The following is a 20,943-nucleotide window of genomic DNA, read 5'->3' on the forward strand; positions in this document are numbered from 1 at the left end:
AGTCCCCCCCCACACTGAGCACAGACCCCCCCACACTGAGCACAGACCCCCCCCACACTGAGCACAGACCCCCCCCCACACTGAGCACAGACCCCCCCAACACTGAGCACAGTCCCCCCCCCACACTGAGCACAGACCCCCCCAACACTGAGCAGTCCCCCCCCACACTGAGCACAGTCCCCCCCCCACACTGAGCACAGACACCCCCCCACACTGAGCACAGACCCCCCCAACACTGAGCACAGTCACCCCCCCACACTGAGCACAGACCCCCCCAACACTGAGCAGTCCCCCCCCACACTGAGCAGTCACCCCCCTACACTGAGCACAGTCACCCCCCCACACTGAGCACAGTCCCCCCCCACACTGAGCACAGTCCCCCCCCCACACTGAGCACAGACCCCCCCCCACAATGAGCACAGACACCCCCCAGAGCAGTGACCCCCCCGAGCAGTGACCCCCCCACACTGAGCACAGTCCCCCCCCACACTGAGCACAGATACCCCCCACTGAGCAGTGCGCCCCCCCACACTGAGCACAGACGCCCCCCCACAATGAGCACAGACCCCCCCCCCAGAGCTCAGACCGCCTCCCACACTGAGCAGTGATCCCCCCCCCACACTGAGCACAGTCCCCCCCCACACTGAGCACAGACCGCACCCCCACACTGAGCACAGACCCGCCCCCCACACTGAGCACAGACCGCCTCCCACACTGAGCAGTGATCCCCCCCACTGAGCACAGTCCCCCCACACTGAGCACAGACCCCCCCACACTGAGCACAGACCCCCCCCACACTGAGCAGTCCCCCCCCACACTGAGCACAGACCGCCCCCCACACTGAGCACAGACCCCCCCACACTGAGCACAGACCCCCCCCACACTGAACACAGTCCCCCCACACTGAGCACAGACCGCCTTCCACACTGAGCAGTGATCCCCCCCACACTGAGCACAGTCCCCCCCCCACACTGAGCCCAGACCCCACCCCACAGAGCACAGTCCCCCCCCCACACTGAGCACAGACCCCCCCCACACTGAGCAGACCCCCCCCCACACTGAGCACAGTCCCCCCCCCACACTGAGCACAGACCCCCCCCACACTGAGCACAGACCCCCCCCCCACACTGAGCACAGACCCCCCCAACACTGAGCAGTCCCCCCCACACTGAGCAGTCACCCCCCCACACTGAGCACAGTCCCCCCCCCCACACTGAGCACAGTCCCCCCCCACACTGAGCACAGACCCCCCCCCACACTGAGCACAGACCCCCCCAACACTGAGCAGTCCCCCCCACACTGAGCACAGTCACCCCCCGACACTGAGCACAGTCACCCCCCCACACTGAGCACAGTCCCCCCCCACACTGAGCACAGACCCCCCCCACAATGAGCACAGATACCCCCCACTGAGCAGTGAGCCCCCCCACACTGAGCACAGTCCCCCCCACACTGAGCACAGATACCCCCCACTGAGCAGTGAGCCCCCCCACACTGAGCACAGACCCCCCCCCACACTGAGCAGTCCCCCCCCCCACAGAGCTCAGACCACCTCCCACACTGAGCAGTGATCCCCCCCCACACTGAGCACAGACCGCACCCAACACTGAGCACAGTCCCCCCCACACTGAGCACAGACCCCCCCACACTGAGCACAGACCCCCCCCACACTGAGCACAGACCCCCCCCACACTGAGCAGTCCCCCCACACTGAGCACAGACCGCCCCCCACACTGAGCACAGACCCCCCCACACTGAGCACAGACCCCCCCCACACTGAGCAGTCCCCCCACACTGAGCACAGACCCCCCCACACTGAGCACAGACCCCCCCACACACTGAACACAGTCCCCCCACACTGAGCACAGACCGCCTCCCACACTGAGCAGTGATCCCCCCCACACTGAGCCCAGACCCCACCCCACACTGAGCACAGTCCCCCCCCCACACTGAGCCCAGACCCCACCCCACAGAGCACAGTCCCCCCCCACACTGAGCACAGACCGCACCCAACACTGAGCACAGTCCCCCCCACACTGAGCACAGACCCCCCCCCACACTGAGCACAGACCCCTCCACACTGAGCACAGACCGTCCCCCCCACACTGAGCACAGACCGCCTCCCACACTGAGCACAGTCCCCCCCCCACACTGAGCACAGTCCCCCCCCACACTGAGCACAGACCCCCCCCGCACTGAGCCCAGTCCCCCCCCCGCACTGAGCCCAGTCCCCCCCCGCACTGAGCCCAGTCCCCCCCCGCACTGAGCCCAGTCCCCCCCCACTGAGCAGTGAACCCCCCCACACTGAGCACAGACCCCCCCACACTGAGCACAGACCCCCCCACACTGAGCACAGACCCCCCCCCCACACTGAGCACAGTCCCCCCCACACACTGAGCACAGTCCCCCCCACACACTGAGCACAGTCCCCCCACACACTGAGCACAGACCGCCCCCCACACTGAGCCCAGACCCCACCCCAGAGCACAGTCCCCCCCCACACTGAGCATAGACCCGCCCCACACTGAGCACAGTCCCCCCCCCCACTGAGCACAGACCCCCCACACTGAGCACAGACCCCCCCCGCATTGAGCACAGTCCCCCCCGCACACTGAGCACAGACCCCCCCCCACACTGAGCACAGACCCCCCCCCCCAGTGAGCCCAGTCCCCCCCCCACACGGAGCCCAGTCCCCCCCCCACACGGAGCCCAGTCCCCCCCCCACACGGAGCACAGACCCCCCCACACGGAGCACAGACACCCCCCACTGAGCAGTGAACCCCCCACACTGAGCACAGACCCACCCCCCACACTGAGCACAGTCCCCCCCCCACACTGAGCACAGTCCCCCCCTCACACTGAGCACAGTCCCCCCCCACACTGAGCACAGACCCCCCCCACACTGAGCACAGACCCCCCCACACTGATAACAGACCCCCCCCCACACTGAGCACAGACTCCCCCCACACTGAGCACAGACCCCCCCCCACACTGAGCACAGACCCCCCCCACACTGAGCACAGACCCCCCCCACACTGAGCAGTCCCCCCCCCACACTGAGCACAGACCACCCCCCCACACTGAGCACAGACCACCCCCCCACACTGAGCACAGACACCCCCCCCACTGAGCACAGACACCCCCCACACTGAGCACAGACCCCCCCCCACACTGAGCACAGACCCCCCCCCACACTGAGCACAGACCCCCCCCACACTGAGCACAGACCCCCCCCACACTGAGCACAGACCCCCCCCCACACTGAGCACAGACCCCCCCCCACACTGAGCACAGACCTCCCCCCCAACACTGAGCACAGACCACCCCCAACACTGAGCACAGACCCCCCCCAACACTGAGCACAGACCCCCCCACACTGAGCACAGACCCCCCCACACTGAGCACAGACCACCCTCGACACTGAGCACAGACCCCCCCCACACTGAGCACAGACCCCCCCCAACACTGAGCACAGACCCCCCCCCACACTGAGCACAGACCCCCCCCCACACTGAGCACAGACCCCCCCCACACTGAGCACAGACCCCCCCCACACTGAGCACAGACCCCCCCCACACTGAGCACAGACCCCCCCCCACATTGAGCACAGACCGCCCCCCACACTGAGCACAGACCGCCCCCGACACTGAGCAGTGATCCCCCCCCCACACTGAGCACAGACCGCCCCCCACACTGAGCACAGTCCCCCCCCACACTGAGCACAGACCGCCCCCAACACTGAGCACAGTCCCCCCCCACACTGAGCACAGACCGCCTCCCACACTGAGCAGTGATCCCCCCCACACTGAGCACAGTCCCCCCCCACACTGAGCACAGTCCCCCCCCACACTGAGCAGACCGCCCCCCACACTGAGCACACCCCCCCCACACTGAGCACAGACCCCCCCCCCACACTGAGCAGTGATCCCCCCCACACTGAGCCCAGTGCCCCCCACACTGAGCCCAGTCCCCCCCCACAGAGCCCAGACCCCACCGAGCACAGACCCCCCCCCACACTGAGCACAGACCCCCCCCCCACACTGAGCACAGTCCCCCCCCACACTGAGCACAGACCCCCCCCCACACTGAGCACAGACCCCCCCCCCACACTGAGCACAGACACCCCCCCACACTGAGCAGTGACCCCCCCCCCACACTGAGCCCAGTACCCACCCAACTGAGCACAGACCCCCCCCCCCACACTGAGCAGTGATCCTCCCGGTAAGCCTGACATCGGTAGTGGGAAAATGCTAGAGTCCATTATAAAAGATGTAATAGCAGAACACTTGGAAAACAGTGACAGGATCGGACAAAGTCAACATGGATTTACAAAAGGTAAATCATGCTTGACTAATCTGCTGGAATTTTTTGAGGATGTAATTGGTAGAATAGATAAGGGAGAACCAGTGGATGTGGTGTATTTGGACTTTCAGAAGGCTTTTGATAAGGTCCCGCAAAAGAGATTAGCGTGTAAAGTTAAGGCACATGGGATTGGGGGCAAGGTATTGACTTGGATAGAGAACTGGTTGGCGGACAGAAAGCAAAGAGTTGGAATAAACGGGTCTTTTTCCGAGTGGCAGGCAGTGACTAGTGGGGTACCGCAGGGATCGGTCCTTGGGCCCCAGCTATTCACAATATATATTAATGATCTAGACAAGGGAACTGGATGTAATATCTCCAAATTTGCAGACGACACAAAGCTGGGCGGGAGGGTAAGCTGCGAGGAGGATGTCGGGAAACTCCAGTACGATTTGGACAGGTTGGGTGATTGGGCAGAAACATGGCAAATGCACTATAATGTGGATAAATGCGAGGTTATCCACTTTGGTGGCAAAAACAGGAAGGCAGATTATTATCTGAATGGCAATAGATTGGGAAAAAGGGAAGTGCAACGAGACCTGGGTGTCCTTGTGCACCAGTCGCTGAAGGTAAGCATGCAGGTGCAGCAGGCGGTTAAGAAGGAAAATGGTATGTTGGCCTTCGTAGCAAGAGGGTTCGAGTACAGGAACAAGGATGTCTTGCTGCAGTTATACAGGGCCTTGGTGAGACCACACCTTGAGTATTGTGTGCAGTTTTGGTCGCCTTATCTGAGGAAGGATGTTCTTGCCATGGAGAGAGTGCAGCGAAGATTCACCAGGCTGGTACCTGGGATGGCAGGAATGACGTATGAGGAGAGATTGGGCTTATATTCGCTAGAGTTTAGAAGAATGAGAGGGGATCTCATTGAAATTTATAAAATTCTAACAGGACTAGACAGACTTGATGCAGGAAGGATGTTCCTGATGGCGGGGGAGTCCAGAACCAGGGGGTCACAGTCTAAGGATAAGGAGTAAGCCATTTAGGACAGAGATGAGGAGGAATTTCTTCATCCAGAGAGTGCTGAACCTGTGGAATTCTCTACCACAGAAGGCAGTAGAGGCCAATTCATTAAATATATTCAAGAAGGAGTTAGATATATTTCTTAAGGCTAAAGGGATCAAGGGATATGGAGAGAAGGCAGGGACAGGTTACTGAATTTGGATGATCAGCCATGATCTCATTAAATGGCGGAGCAGGCTCGAGGGGCCGAAAGGCCTACTCCTGCTCCTATCTTCTATGTTTCTATACCCCCCCCCCCACTGAGCAGAGACCGTCCCCCCCACACTGAGCAGAGACCGCCCCCCCCACACTGAGCAGAGACCGTCCCCCCCACACTGAGCAGAGACCCCCCCCACACTGAGCAGAGACCGTCCCCCCCACACTGAGCAGAGACCGTCCCCCCAACACTGAGCAGAGACCGTCCCCCCCACACTGAGCAGAGACCGTCCCCCCAACACTGAGCAGAGACCGTCCCCCCCACACTGAGCAGAGACCCCCCCCACACTGAGCAGAGACCACCCCCCCACACTGAGCAGAGACCGCCCCCCCACACTGAGCAGAGTCCGCCCCCCACACTGAGCAGAGTCCGCCTCCCCCACACTGAGCAGAGTCCGCCTCCCCCACTGAGCAGAGACCGCCCCCCCCACACCGAGCAGAGATCGTCCCCCCCACACCGAGCAGAGATCGTCCCCCCCACACTGAGCAGAGACCGCCCCTCCCACACTGAGCAAAGACCGCCCCCCCGACACTGAGCAGAGACCGCCCCCCCCACACTGAGCAGAGACCGCCCCCCCCCACACTGAGCAGCGACCGCCCCCCCCACACTGAGCAGACTGCCCCCCCCACACTGAGCAGAGACCATCCCCCCCCACACTGAGCAGAGTCTGTTCCCCCCCAACAGTGAGCAGAGTCCGTTCCCCCCCCCCAATTGAGTAGAGCCCCCCCCCTCCACCCTGAGCAGAGATGCTGAACAACACCAAAACCAAAAATTAAAAATCAGGTCAGATGTATAATGGGTGACTGAATCGTTACTGCTTGTTTTACACTAGCACCCAAAGTCTAAATAACCCCCTTGGGGCCTTGGATGGGGTGTTCCAACCTGGGTTTGGGCGCACATGTGGTCCATGATATTTGACCATCTGGTTAGCACAGTTCTGCCGACAGTTTCTATTTGGTCTTGTATTTTTTTCTTGAATCTCACCTGGTCAACAATCCAACACACTAGAGTTGCAATCAATGGACTGCATTTTCAGCATCCTTTTATTTATAAGTAAGTCATGATTGAGCTCTTTGATCTGCCATACAAGAGCTTAATTGTGAAATATCTCACTCCAGCACGATCCTGGAATGTCAACTAATCCCAACATGCATTACACAGCATCACCTGCACATCTTTCTTTACTGTAATTAAATAAAGCCTTTTAATTAGACTCCAAACTGAACATCATAAATTACAGTTCCTGAGATCCCACGCATTGCCTTTCTGCAGTAGCAGGAATAAAATCCTTCCAAGTTCACATTCATATTATCAAAGTGAGAGCGCCTGCCTCAGAAGTACTGTTATGATGAGCAATGTTATTTAGATGAAATTCAGAGGGCTCAATAATTTTGCCTTTATCTCAAGGAATAATACGCTGGAAATGCCAGTGAAACATTTTTTCTTACACTTTTTACAGCACTATCAGTTTCCATCTCAAGTTATCTAAAACTTGGACATGCAAAAATCACAATATTGAAGGAACAGAGCAAATTAATCACATAATACTGTTAAACCTAGGGTAAGCAGTCTAGATTCAATGCATATTTTAACCCTTTGATAATGAGTACTGGGTAGAACGGTGATGATATCACCTGCTTAAGAACATGGATGTGTATTCCACTCGGGCGCTAACATTATTCCAATCTGACAGCACAGTGACAAAATTACACAATGAGGCAGCTCCAACTGATTAATATGTTTGTAGCCTTATTCAAGCAGACAATCATTACAGAATAGTACAGCACAGAAGGAGGCCATTCGGCCAATCGAGTTTACACCAGCTCTTTCGAAGAGCAATCCAGTTAGTCTCACTGCCCTGCTCTTTCCCCAGATCCCTGCAATTTTTTCTCCTTCAAGTATTTATCCAATTCCATTTCAAAGGCTACTATTGAATCCATATCCACTACCCTATCAGGCAGTGCATTCCAAATCCTAATCACTCGCTGTGTAAAAGAGTTTTTCCTCATGTCGCCTCTGGTTCTTTTGCTGATCACCTTAAATCTGTGCCCTCTCGTTATTGACCCTTCAACTATTATTTACTCTGTCTAAACCCTTCATGATTTTAAACACCTCTATCAAATCTCCTCTTAGCTTTCTCTGCTCCAAGGAGAACCTCTCCCTGAATTTAAATTGGTGGGATTTGAACTCTTGTCTCCGGATCTTTAGTCCAGGCCTATAGATTATTAGTCCAGTAACATAACCATTATACTACTGTACCTACTCGCAATCAAAGGACTGAAATCTCATTGAGGGGTTCAGATGGCTTGTTAAATTGCAACAGCAAATATCAAACAGTTTCTGATCATCATCTGGACTCACAGTTATCATTTCACAAAAGAAAAGTTGCAAAGAAAATGTAAATTTAAAAGCATTTTATCAGCTAATTTACTTCAGGTAACATACATTTAAAGGTACCAGACTAATTTGGGTACAATACCCGAGCAAAAAGTATCACCTGGAGAGAATGCAGAAAGGAAAATTAGGCAGAGAAAGTCACACACTCTTAATGGAGCCCACTCAATTTTCCTTCCATACTTATTTACATACTTACTTCCTGTAACACTTTCCACTCATGCCTTATCCATTACATCTGTTTGAAACATTTTGCTGTCATAATTAAACTTATTTATTAATTGTACTTACCTCTGATTGAGTCCTCCTAGCCTGGCTGTTAGGAACATGGGAACATTAGGAACAGAAGTAGGCCATTCAGCCCTTTGAGCCTGCTGCACCATTTAATTAGATCATGGTTGATCTGCACCGCAACTCCATTTACCTGCCTTTGTTCCATATCCCTTGGTATCCTTACCTAACAAAAATCTATCAAGCTCAGTCTTGAAAACTCCAATCGACCCAGCATCTACAGCCTTTTGGGGGAGGGAGTTCCAGATTTCTACTACCCTTTGTATGAAGCGTGCTTCCTGATTTCACTACTGAATGACCAAACTCCAATTTTAATGTCCTCTTGTTCTTGATTTTCCCACCAGAGGAAATAGTTTCACCGTATCTATTCTATCAAATGCTTTAAACACCTCGATCAGATCATGTCTCAATCTTCTACACTCCAGGAAATACAAGCCAAGTCTATGCAACCTGTCCTTATAATTTAATCCTCTAAGTCCAGGTACAATTCTGGTGAATCTGTGCTGCACCCCCTCCAAGGTCAATATATCTTTCCTGAGGTGTGGTGCCCAGAACTGAATGTCATACTCCCGATGGGATCTGAACAAGGCTCCAAACAACTGAAGCATAACCTCCCTAGCTTCTCACCATTTAGAAAATACTCTGTTTATCTTTCTTGGGTCCAAAGTGGATAACCTCACATTGCCCACATTGAATTCCATTTGCCATAGTTTTGCCCATTCAGTTAGTCTGTCTATGTTCCTTTGCAACTTCCTGTTCCCATCTGCACTACTTACTGTCGCTCCCAACTTAGTCATCTGAAAACTTGGATATGCAACTCTCTATTACTTCACCCAAGTCATCATTAATTAATAGGAAGAAAAACAGAGGCCGCAGAACAGATCCCTGGGTAACATCACTTGTCACATCCTGCCAATCGGTGTGTATAACTTTTATCCCCACTCTCTGTCTCCTACCTCCCAACCAATTTCCAACACAAGGCAAAAGGCTACCTCCAATTCTGTGCGCTCTCAGTTTTTCTAATAATCTCTTGTGTGAAACCTTATCAAATGCCTTATGGAAGTCCATATAGGTAACATCCATGGACACTCTCTTATCTATCTTTTAGTGATCTCTTCAAACGATCCAACTACAGGAAACTTCGCGATATCCGGCACCGACGGGACCGAGCTGCTGCCGATCTATCAAAACTTCCGGATAGACCAGCGCTAATGTTGAAGGATACGGAGGTTTTCATCTCCGTATCTGACAACAAACACTGTTGCTTAGCAACAGCTTGTAAACACTTGGTCCGTACCTTGGAAGTGTCTCTGAAGCTGTTGCTAAGCTACAGAGACGCTTTCCAGAGCCTGACTTTAAAAAAATGCTAGGAGAAGAAAAAAAACCTAACCAAAACGGCTGCTGATTTCTGCCGTTAGATCGAGGTTTCCGGACATACAACCTCCGGATAAACCAAAGTTTCCTGTACATTAGTCAGACGTGACTTGTTGATCAGCATTTATTTGTTCAACTGCTCCGTCACTCTGTCCCTAATGTCATATACTAGTAGCTTCTCCACAGCTGGCCTTAAACTGACAGGCCTCTGGTTACCTGTTTGCTCTCTCCCACCCTTCTTAAATAATGGAGTGACATTAGCAAATTTCCAATCTAACAGCACAATTTCCAAACCAAGCTTCTGCAATTCCCTCACCTACCTCTTTTAATGCCTTGGGGTATTTAATACCCAGATGCTGAAGATTTATCTATCCTAAGCCCCATTATTTTCTCAATTAACATTTTTTTTAAGCATACTGAATCCAATTAAGTTCCTCCCTTTGATTTATTTTTAGTTCACTTCAGTCACTGGTATTTTATCCTCTTCCTCTACTGTGAAAACAGATACAAAGTACTTGTTTAATAAATCTGCCATTACCTTGTTGTCTATTATAGTATCACATGTGTCTGTCTTTAATGGGCCCACATCTCCCTTAGCCACTCTTACTCTTAATATATTTATAAAAACTTTTACTGTTAGCCTTTATATTACTTGTAAGTTTTTGTTCATATTCCCTTTTTGCAGCTCTTAATATTTTCAGTGTCCCCTTGTTTTCTATATTTCTCCCAATCTGCCGGATTATCATTTTTCTTGGCATTTGTGTAAGCCACTTTCTTTAGTTTTATACTGCTTCTTACCTCGTTATGTTGACCATGGTTGCTTGACTGTACAAGTGGAACTTCTGCTCTTTGCATGTATTGGTCTTGTATTGTACTAAATACTTCTTAACTCCTAGTACCAAAGCCTAGAACCTCCCTTGTTAATGCTCTCAAACATCCCAACCATCATCCTCTATACAAAAAGAAAATACTGCAGATGCTGGATTTCTGAAAAAAATTCTCCTTTGACTCCACTCACTTCCTCCAAATCAAAGGTGTTGCTATGGGAACCCGCATGGGCCCTAGCTATGCCTGCCTTTTCGTGGGATATGTGGAACATTCTTTGTTCCAGTCCTACTCAGGTCCCCTCCCTCACCTCTTTTTCCAGTACACTGATGACTATATCGGTGCTGTTTCCTGCTCTCGCCCTGAACTAGATAATTTCATTCACTTTGCTTCCAATTTCCACCCTTCCCTCACCTTCACATGGTCCATCTCCGACTCTTCCCTTCCTTGACTTCTCCATCTCTGGGGATAGGTTATTGACAAACATTCACTACAAGCCCACTGACTCCCACAGCTACCTGGACTACACTTCCTCCCACCCCACTTCCTGTAAGGACTCTATTCCATTCTCCCAGTTTCTCCGTCTCCGCCGCATCTGCTCTGACGATGCCACCTTTCATACCAGTGCTTCTGACATGTCTTCCTTTTTCCTCAATCGAGGATTCCCCTCTACTGTGGTTGACACGGCCCTTGACCGTGTCCGTTCCATCTCCCGCACTTCTGCTCACTCCTGCCACTCCCTCCCGGAACCACGATAGAGTTTCCCTTGTCCTCATCTTTCACCCCACCAGCCTCCACATTCAACGGATCATCCTCCGCCATTTCCGCCACCTCCAGCGTGATCCCACCTCCAAACACATCGTCCCCTCACCTCCCCTTTCAGCATTCCGAAGGGACTGCTCCCTCCGCGACACCCTGGTCCACTCCTCTATCACCCCCAACACCCCTTCGCCCGGCACCTTCCTGTGCAAGCGCAGGAGATGCAACACATGCCCTTATACCTCCCCCCTTCCCACTGTCCAGGGCCCCAAACACCCCTTCCAGGTGAAACAGCGATTTACTTGTACTTCTTGCAATTTAGTTTACTGTATTCACTGCTCACGATGTGGTCTCCTCTACTCTGGGGAGACCAAACGCAGATTGGGTGACCACTTTGCAAAACACCTCCGTTCAGTCCGTAAGGGGGACCCCAAGCTTCCGGTCGCCAGTCACTTTAATTCACTGCTCCACTCCCACTCAGACCTCACCGTCCTCGGCCTCTTGCATTGTTCCACGGAAGCTCAACGTAAGCTCGAGGAACAGCACCTCGTCTTTTGATTAGGCACTTTACAGCCTTCTGGACTCAACATAGAGTTCAACAATTTCAGATCATAACCTCGGCCCCTATCATATATATATTTTTTATCCACACTTTTTGTTTGTGTCTTCTTTTCTTCTCTCCCACAGGGCAGCTGTCTTTCATTCTGCCAGCGCAATTTACACTTCATCTAGAGCCATCCTTTTTTTCTTAACCTGTCCCATTACCATCTCCTTTTGCCTTGAATATCTTTTAATGTTTCTTAACCTCTTTCGCCTTCCATCCTATCACAGACCTTCCCTTTTGTTCTTTCATCCCCTCCCCCATTTCTGAGACCCTACACTTGCTTAAAAATCTGTTCCATTTCCTGCTTTTTTCCAATTCTGACGAAAGGTCATCGACCTGAAACGTTAACTCTGTTTCTCTCTTCACAGATGCTGCCTGGCCTGCTGAGTATCTCCATCATCCTCTATATCCTGGCTTTAAAGAAAGTTAAGAGAAAATTAACTCTCTATTTAAAGTAACTGTTAATAGCTTCCATTATGTACATAATCATTTGAATTTGAGCCTGAAAGTATAACTAACATTCCCAACATACTCAGTTATAAAAAGGCAGTTTGACATTCATAAATCACAAGTCAGTGGTCCTGATAATATTGTACATTACTTGAAATAAAATATCTAATTTAAGTCACTGTGAGTAGCTCCATGAGGGATCTGTAAGTAATACATTAAAAAGCTTATATATAAAGGGTCATTTTCCAATTGTGCACTTCCTGTCAGGAGCGCATATGCCACATGCACTGTGCAAGATTTTCTATGGTCATAAAATCAAGCATGGTGTCTATCTGAATTTTCAAGATGCACTCAGGTGGGTGAGGTTCCCCACAAACCCTCCACCTTACAGCACAAAGTTGGGAAATTATCCAAATAATGCTACACTTTCTGCAGTTGTAACACACACTTACTGAAACACTTTCCTGACAGCCTTTTGCTATCACAACAACGCATAACACTTTTTTTGTCACACTTAAAACTTCCTAGCCTCACACTTGGCAGTGCGGTATTCACGCAATCTGGGTGTGGCGAGGAGGAATTTGGGGTCGGATCCAATTCTGCTGGTCTCCACTCCTTTCTGCATCCATTCCAAAATTCCAGAAGTGGGACGAGCACTTCTTGCATGGAGCACGTGTGCAGTGCATGCCATGACTAAATCCTGCTGGAAGTGGGCCCTGGCAGCTCATTAAAAGTCAATTTCCATGAGATGTTGCAGCAAGGTTCCCCAGTCTCATTCATTGTTTCTCCCCACCACTCTCATTGGACGAGATTCCCCAGTTGCTCCAAAAAGCCATGGGAGTCCACCTAAAATTCCACTGAGCCCGAGATTTGCGGTGTCAGTGCAAGTGTCAGGACACCTATGTTTATCCCATGGATTTCCAAAAGGCATTCAACAAAGTGCCATATAATAGGCTTGCCAGCAAAGTTGAAGCCCATGGAATAAAAGGGACAGTGGCAGCCTGGATACAAAATTGGCTAAGTGATAGGAAACAGAGAGCAGTGGTAAACAGCTATTTTTCAGACTGGAGGAAGGTATACTCCAAGGTGTTCTCCAAGGGTCGGTTAGGACCACTGCTTATCTTGATATATACATTAATGAATTGGATGTGGGTGTACAGGGCACAATTTCAAAATTTGCAGATGACACAAAACTTGGAAGTAGAGTGAAAAGTGTGGAGGAGAGTGATAGACTTCAGGAAGACATAGACGGGCTGGTGAAATGGGCGAACACGTGGCAGATGAAATTTAACGCAGAAAAGTGTGAAGTGATACATTTTGGTAGAAAGAATGGGGAAAGGACATATAAACTAAAGGGTACAATCCTAACGGGGGTGAGTGAATAGAGAGACCCGGGGGCATGTCTGCACAAATCATTGAAGGTGGCAGGGCAGGTTAAGAAAGCAGCTAAAAAGGCTTATGGAATCCTGGGCTTCATAAATAGAGGTATAGAGTACAAAAGTGTGGCAATTATGATGAACCTGTATAAAACACTGGTTCGGCCCCAACTGGAGTACTGTGTCCAATTCTGGGCACCGCACTTTAGGAAGGATGTGAAGGCCTTAGAGAAGGTGCAGAAAAGATTTGAGAGAATGATTCCAGGAATGAGGGACTTCAGTTACATCGATAGACCGGAGAAGCTGGGGTTGTTCTCCCTGGAGCAGAAGAAGATTGAGAGGAGATTTGATAGAGGTGTTCAAAATCATGAGGAGTCCGGACAGAGTAGATAGAGAGAAACTGTTCCCATTGGCAGAAGGGTCAAGAATCAGAGGACACAGATTTAAGGTAATTGGCAAAAGAACCAAAGGCGACATGAGGAAAAACTGTTTTATGCAGTGAGTGGTTAAGATCTGGAATGCACTTCCTGAAAGGGTGGTGGAGGCAGACTCAATCTTATCTTTCAAAAGGGAGTTGGATAAGTATCTGAAGGAAAAAAAATTGCAGGGCTACGGGGAAAGGGCGGGGGAGTGGGATTAGCTGAAGTGCTCTTAGAGAGCCGGCACGGGCTGGATGGGCCGAATGGCCTTCTTCCATGCTGTAACCATTCTATGATTCTATGCTTATACTTTACCAGCAGTGAGTGCATCTCCACCCGCCTGAGACCCATGAAGAATGGACCTCTCTGCCCAAATGGCTGCTTTTCCCTGCTTCTGCTCACTACTCGTTACTCGTTCGCTCTGCAACCATACTTGCCTGCCCTGACAGAAGGTATCCTCTCCCCACCCAATGAATCAGTGCTATCTCTCCACTCCAACCCTGAAAGCCGTTTCCTTCACTCTGCTCAGAACCAATCATGACACCAAGGTCCCGTCCCCACTTGCCATTCACTAAGATAGTGGAAGTGCAGCGAGGAATCCCCTAACCAAGCTCAAAATTCTTCCAATCCTCCCACACCCCATCAACCCCTCCTAATGTTCCCAGACCCCAGGACCTCCCTCCCAACACTACAAAACTCCTCCCCCACTCCAGGGACTTGAGCGCATAAAGCTCGACTGACACTCCAGTGCAGTGCTGAGGGAGTGCTGCACTGTCAGAGGTGCCGTCTTTTGGATGAGACGTTAAACCGAGGCCCCATCTGCTCTCTCGGGTGGACGTAAAAGATTCCATGGCACTATTTCGATGAAGAGCAGGGGAGTTATCCCCGGTGTCCTGGCCAATATTTATCCCTCAACCAACATCATTAAAACAGATTATCTGGTCATTATCACATTGTTGTTTGTGGGAGCTTGCTGTGCGCAAATTGGTTGCTGCATTTCCTACATTACAACAGTGACTCCACTTCAAAAAGTACTTCATTGGCTGTAAAGCGCTTTGAGATGTCCGGTGGTCGTGAAAGGCGCTATATAAATGCAAGTCTTTCTTTCTTTTTTATGCACCTCTTAATATAACCCAAGGAGCCAAATCCCTACCATCTTTCTGTGTATCCTGGACTTTAGACAATTGAATACGTAACCACACAAATATGTAATAAAATAACAACGATAATCAAGGTCACTGATTTATCATTTCCACAAAACTAATCATGGAATGCAAGCCTGAAAATACCACGAACATTGCCAGAATCTTGTGTAATAAAAACACAATTTGACTTATTCAGTTACTGCAAATGAATAACCATGATAACCTATTCTACATTACATAGCATATAATTCCACATAAGCAACACCACAGGAGATGAGGAAGGATGGGAGGAGTCTTGAGTGGACTATAAATGCTGGCATGGGCTGAATGGCCTGTTTCTATGCTCTATAGTCTATGTAATATGTTGTATATAGAGAGAGAGAGAGAGAGAGAGCGCGCTAACTAAACCAGTGCAGAAGCATATTGCACTATCAAAGACATGCTGTAAATGATTGTGTGTTTAGAGGAATTATGGTCAATACAAGTCAAAATCTATGGCGTTATTGAGTACCTCTGCTGTATAAAATATGATGCCCATTCTCCAAAACAGAAGCTGTAATAGCAAACCAGCTTGGTCATGAAAATACATAAATGAAATACTGTATGGGGGAACTATTTTTTTTCTGTTATTACTTGCGTCAAGAAAAGAAAGATGGGTGAAATTACATACTCAATAGTCTGAGCAGAGAGCCACTTTTCTCAGAATGTCTCTGTTCTTGGAAGGAGTGACTGACATTAACTGCTGGCAGGGTATGATCCTGTATCCTAAGCATTTTATTTCCATCTCCAGGCAACCTTCCTACATATTCCCAGATATTGCTATTGCACAACAATAAAGCTGCAAACTTTTAAAAAAGCACATCTCCCTCACTAAAGAGAAAACACTTCCTGCTTTTACCTTTTCATCATTCTAAACCTGTCATTCATTATAATACAACTCTGTATTTTGTATGATAGCAAAATACTGCAGATGTTGGAAATCCGAAATAACAGAAAATGCTGGAAGAACTCAGCAGGTCAGGCAACATCCGTGGAGAGAAATTTGAGTTGACGTTTCGGGTCGAACCCTTCTTCAAAACTGGAAAGAAAATAAAAAAGATCGAAGGCAGGGCTGCGATCGGACAAAATCATAAGATTATTTTCTAGATACACGTGCTTTTTTTTAAGATCACAATTCAAAATAGTGGCGGTCAAAGTTTCATTAGGGCTGTGCAGAATAGCTGTGCAAATGTACTTTGCAAAAGAAAACCTAGAAGAATGACTAAATGAACCCCCCAAATAATACCAAGCTACCATAATTTAGTGCCCATTTGTAATTAGGCTTGAAAATTCCTCAGAACTATGGGAGCGATTTTCAGCAGCGCATTCAGGTGTTAACGATCTTCCGAAGTAGCCAAGGTGGGGCCTTGAGCTGAAACACCGGTTTAGCTTGTGTTTAGCACAAGACGCCATCTTGATAAAGGAGTTGAAGCCGAGGAACTGCTGCCAAGAGGCTCGTTAAGAGGCTGATTGCCACTTAAAATGCTTGCTAGCCCTTATTAAAGAGGCTGCACAGCATTTTGGTGGCATGTGACCGAATACCCTTTCCTAACAGCAACCAGCTGATTGGGAATAAATACGGCATTTATGTTGATTTCAAGCGATACTTAAAAGGAGACTCACGTTTTCATGTTCACTTGCTGCTAGAGAGACTTTCTGGGGCACTTTGTCAAGACTTCACTAACACTCTAGCAACATTTATTCCGGAAATTCTCTAGAGGACTTCACCTAAAAAGAATAAGTGCTGTGTTACTCCACCTTATAGGAGTCACCAGGAGAAAGGGAATGCTTGGTCATGGGCATCTTGCTAGGGGTCCCTCTTGGTCTAGATAAGGAATGGGAGGAAGACATGAGGCCAGGCAGAGCAGCACCAGCTGCTGCAGGAGAGAGGGACAGAGAGGATGAGGTGGCATCCTTCCCCCCTGCGGGTACAGGACATCCCTCCTCCTCTGGAACTTCACCAGGAACTCCAGTGCCGCGTCCAAAAACCTGTGTGCCCTCTCCCTCGGTCCCTGAGACATCCTATAATGTGTCACCAGCCAGTGGACTTCACACCTTCAGTGGAAGTGGATATGAGGAGCCCACACATACTTATCCATGAAAATTGTATCCAATTAGTACTTGAGTGCGAAACCTGCAGGTTTCTGGTTTAGCAGCTGCAGGCAAGTTCAAATTATGCTAATCAACAATTAGGACCAAAAATTGTGTGCTAAATCCAGACTTTCAAACAGGTGTGTCTTATTAGCACAGCACCCATTTAGTGCCTGTTTTAACCCAAGGCCAAATTAACCCCTTAGGGTCTTAGTACAGAGTGCTTGTTGACAAAATTTGATGATGCCACAAAAATGTGAGCAAAAATGCAATCAGTGGTCATTACCCCCCTCCTTCCCCCATAGTACAGATGTCTGCTGCTATCTCTGAGACAGCAAATAGAATGTGTCACAACAACCTTGTCAGTCACGTGATATGATAAACTATTTTAACTTGCCATCTGATGATAACCCACTCATGATTTTGTCACATGTACAAATGTCGATAACTAGACACTCTTCTAGAGAAATGGGAAAGGAAACAAAAATCATATCCCCATTAATGGGCGTAAACTTATTTTATCAGACCACTGAAGTACTCATCAAATCCAAGAATGACAAATATTGGGGACAGAAGGATATATTTTTCCATTTGATGGGATATGTCCAACCAGCGTGGAATGTGCAAACAGGGGCCAGGAAATTGGGTAGAGACTCCTTTTGCTAATATTCACCCATTTAGAGAATGTTTAAGTAAAAACAAACAGCCAAATATTTTCTGCAAAATCACCAGAAAGCAAACTGTAATTGAGGCATTGTTCAGTAAAGGAGCTTAAAAAAAAGACATGAAAAAAGGCTTTTCTAATACAAACTGTCACTTAATCTCCAATGACTAATCATCTAAGTGCATGCTATGGAGTCCTGTAGGGATCACCAAGCCAAGTTAAAATTAATGGAGGTTTAAAGTGCCCCAATACATTGGGGCCAATAATGCAATAGCAGGTGCCCAATGTTCTGAAATGCATCTGATACTTGTTTCCCAGATTATTGGATATGGAGACCTGAAGCCTGCATACATTGTGCGCAAAGCTCATTAATGCCTCCCACCCCCCCAAATAAAAAAATGTTTTAAAATCAAGAGCATCATTTGGAACTGGCACTAAAGGAAGGCTCCATGTGAAATAAAATTAAAACTCCTTGCCAAATGCCCCATCACCTCTGTCCTCCTGCCACCACTCTCTGGTGCCTCTGCCACCTCTGCCCTTGCCCTTGGTCACAATTACCCACACATCTCCTTATAATCCCATTAAATACTAATAGCACTGCACAAGCGGACAACAGCCTGGACAGGTTGTTGCCGACTGAAATTATGACCCTGTAGGAACTGGGGTTCTTAGCCGAAGAATTGAGATCGACTCAGAAAATCAAAAACAATAACATTTAATGAACAAACGAAGCTGTACAGGAAACTGTAGGATACAATGCAAATAGGTCTGGTCTGCTTGAAAGCCTCTCTGGAAACTGCTAGAAGGTTCCGAGCTCAACTGCTAGCAGGTTCCGAGCTCAACTGCTAGAAGGTTCCAAGCTCTACTGCTAGAAGGTTCCGAGCTCTGACGTCATCACGTTCTTCCCGCCGTTGAGAGATCACATGACGGACGGCATGACGTCATCATGCGGAGTACAGGAAAGAAGCCCTAGTACAGTTAACAGATACATTAAAGGTGCAGCCCCCAGCTGTACTACATTGCTGTAAAAGGAATTATATACAATTGTCCGTAATCCTCTGGTGGTTCTGCCACAACCCTACACATCTCTGTTGATTTTCTCGCTCTCTAGAGTAGAGTGCCGGGATCAATTATGTTGTCCCCATTGATGCCTGGGCTGAGATCAGGCATGTGGTAGAAATCATATCCCTACTAAATAATCTTTCTGGTCTGTATAGCCCAGTACTTCACCAGACAATGCAGCACAAGCAAATACTGAAGCTGGCAAACCTCAAACAGTAATCAGTTCAGTCTCATTTGCTTTGTGGTAAAGGAAAGGCCCATTCTTCCGGCAATAACAGATTGCCATAATCCAGCCTCTTTATCATCCTCCAGTTTCTAATGAAAAAAATAGGTATACAAAGACAAATGGACACATTAGGATAAAGAATACAAGTAAAGTTACTGAGATGCTTAGTTTGGAAATAAAGGAAAATTTATAAGGATTTGCGAAACAAGATTTACACTCCACAAATGGACTAACTGGATAACTCATGAGTGACAAAGGTGCAAATAAAGTATGATCATCACATCACCTAGAGTATGATGGAAATGATGTCTCCTCACCCTGGACTCTATAATATTTAGGTAGGCAATTCAAATAAAATTGTAAGAATCAGATTCAAACAATAATTTTAAACACTAAATGCTGATGCACAAATTACAGATTGGTTCCTGTGACTTCACTGTGAAGCTTCCTTTTGTCTGTTCTCAATTAGGACACCAATCCCGTAACATTTAAAAATTATGTTTCAGAGATTACATCATGACGTGTGGTACAAACAAGAATCCTGTGCAATTTATGTCCGAGACAGACGTGATTTCATACCAATATATACAGTACCTCATAATATTGGTCTTAAAACACACTTGCCTAATAATACATTAACAGTTCAAAAGTTAATCAGGATTATTGCAGTAATGTCAATAGCATTAAGGTTAGCAGATAAAATGAGAGTAGGGCCGTGATGATTAATTAATTGTATCACTGGAAAAATTCAACTACAAACTGCAATCAACTGAAAAGTAAATAATCTACTAATTGTCTTGTTATCAAGCCAGCTAGTGTGGGTATGGTATACTTCAGTACACACATCTGAACTGCTTGTTTCAAATCTTGCTATCCACATAATTTCTGTTTACAAAACATTAAACGCATTACACAATGTTTGTAAATCCTTAAAATATATTAAAATTCAATGGCTTTCATTCAGCAAAAAATATTCTAAATTATACCAACATGGACAACGCTCCTATATTTAAAGGACATAATCACATGGGCACTGTAGAACTGGAGGGCATGGATACAAAAATGGCAAACTACAAGTATGACTAGAGATTACAAACTTTCCATTCGAGCAGTCGATACATAGAACAGACTCCAATCAAGACTTTACAAAAGGTAAATCGTGCTTGACTAATTTACTGGAATTTTTTGAGGATGTAACTGGTAGAATAGATAAGGGAGAACCAGTGGATGTGGTGTATTTGGACTTTCAGAAGGCTTTCGATAAGGTCCCGCATAAGAGATTGGCGTGCAAAGTTAAAGCACATGGGATTGGGGGTAAGGTACTGACTTGGATAGAGAACTGGTTGGCAGGCAGGAAGCAAAGAGTTGGAATAAACGGGTCTTTTTCCGAGTGGCAGGCAGTGACTAGTGGGGTACTGCAGGGATCGGTGCTAGGACCCCAGCTATTCACAATATATATTAATGATCTAGACGAGGGAACTAGATGTAATATCTCCAAGTTTGCAGACGACACAAAGCTGGGTGGGCGTGTGTGCTGTGAGGAGGATGCAGAGAAACTCCAGTATGATTTGGACAGGTTGGGTGATTGGGCAGATGTATGGCAGATGCAGTATAATGTGGATAAATGCGAGGTTATCCACTTTGGTGGC

At 48.4% G+C, this 20,943-nt stretch overlaps 1 protein-coding gene across 1 annotated transcript in view; it reads right to left on the reverse strand.

Annotated features, from left to right (window-relative positions):
• LOC147112788 (transcription regulator protein BACH2-like) overlaps window positions 1–20,943 on the reverse strand; it is a 372,148-nt gene that overhangs the window by 153,989 nt on the left and 197,216 nt on the right. The window lies entirely within an intron of this gene.

This window comes from Somniosus microcephalus, chromosome 9, assembly GCF_052327205.1.
Source record: "Somniosus microcephalus isolate GS21.2 chromosome 9, FLI_Smic_1.0, whole genome shotgun sequence".
Taxonomy (NCBI): domain Eukaryota; kingdom Metazoa; phylum Chordata; class Chondrichthyes; order Squaliformes; family Somniosidae; genus Somniosus; species Somniosus microcephalus.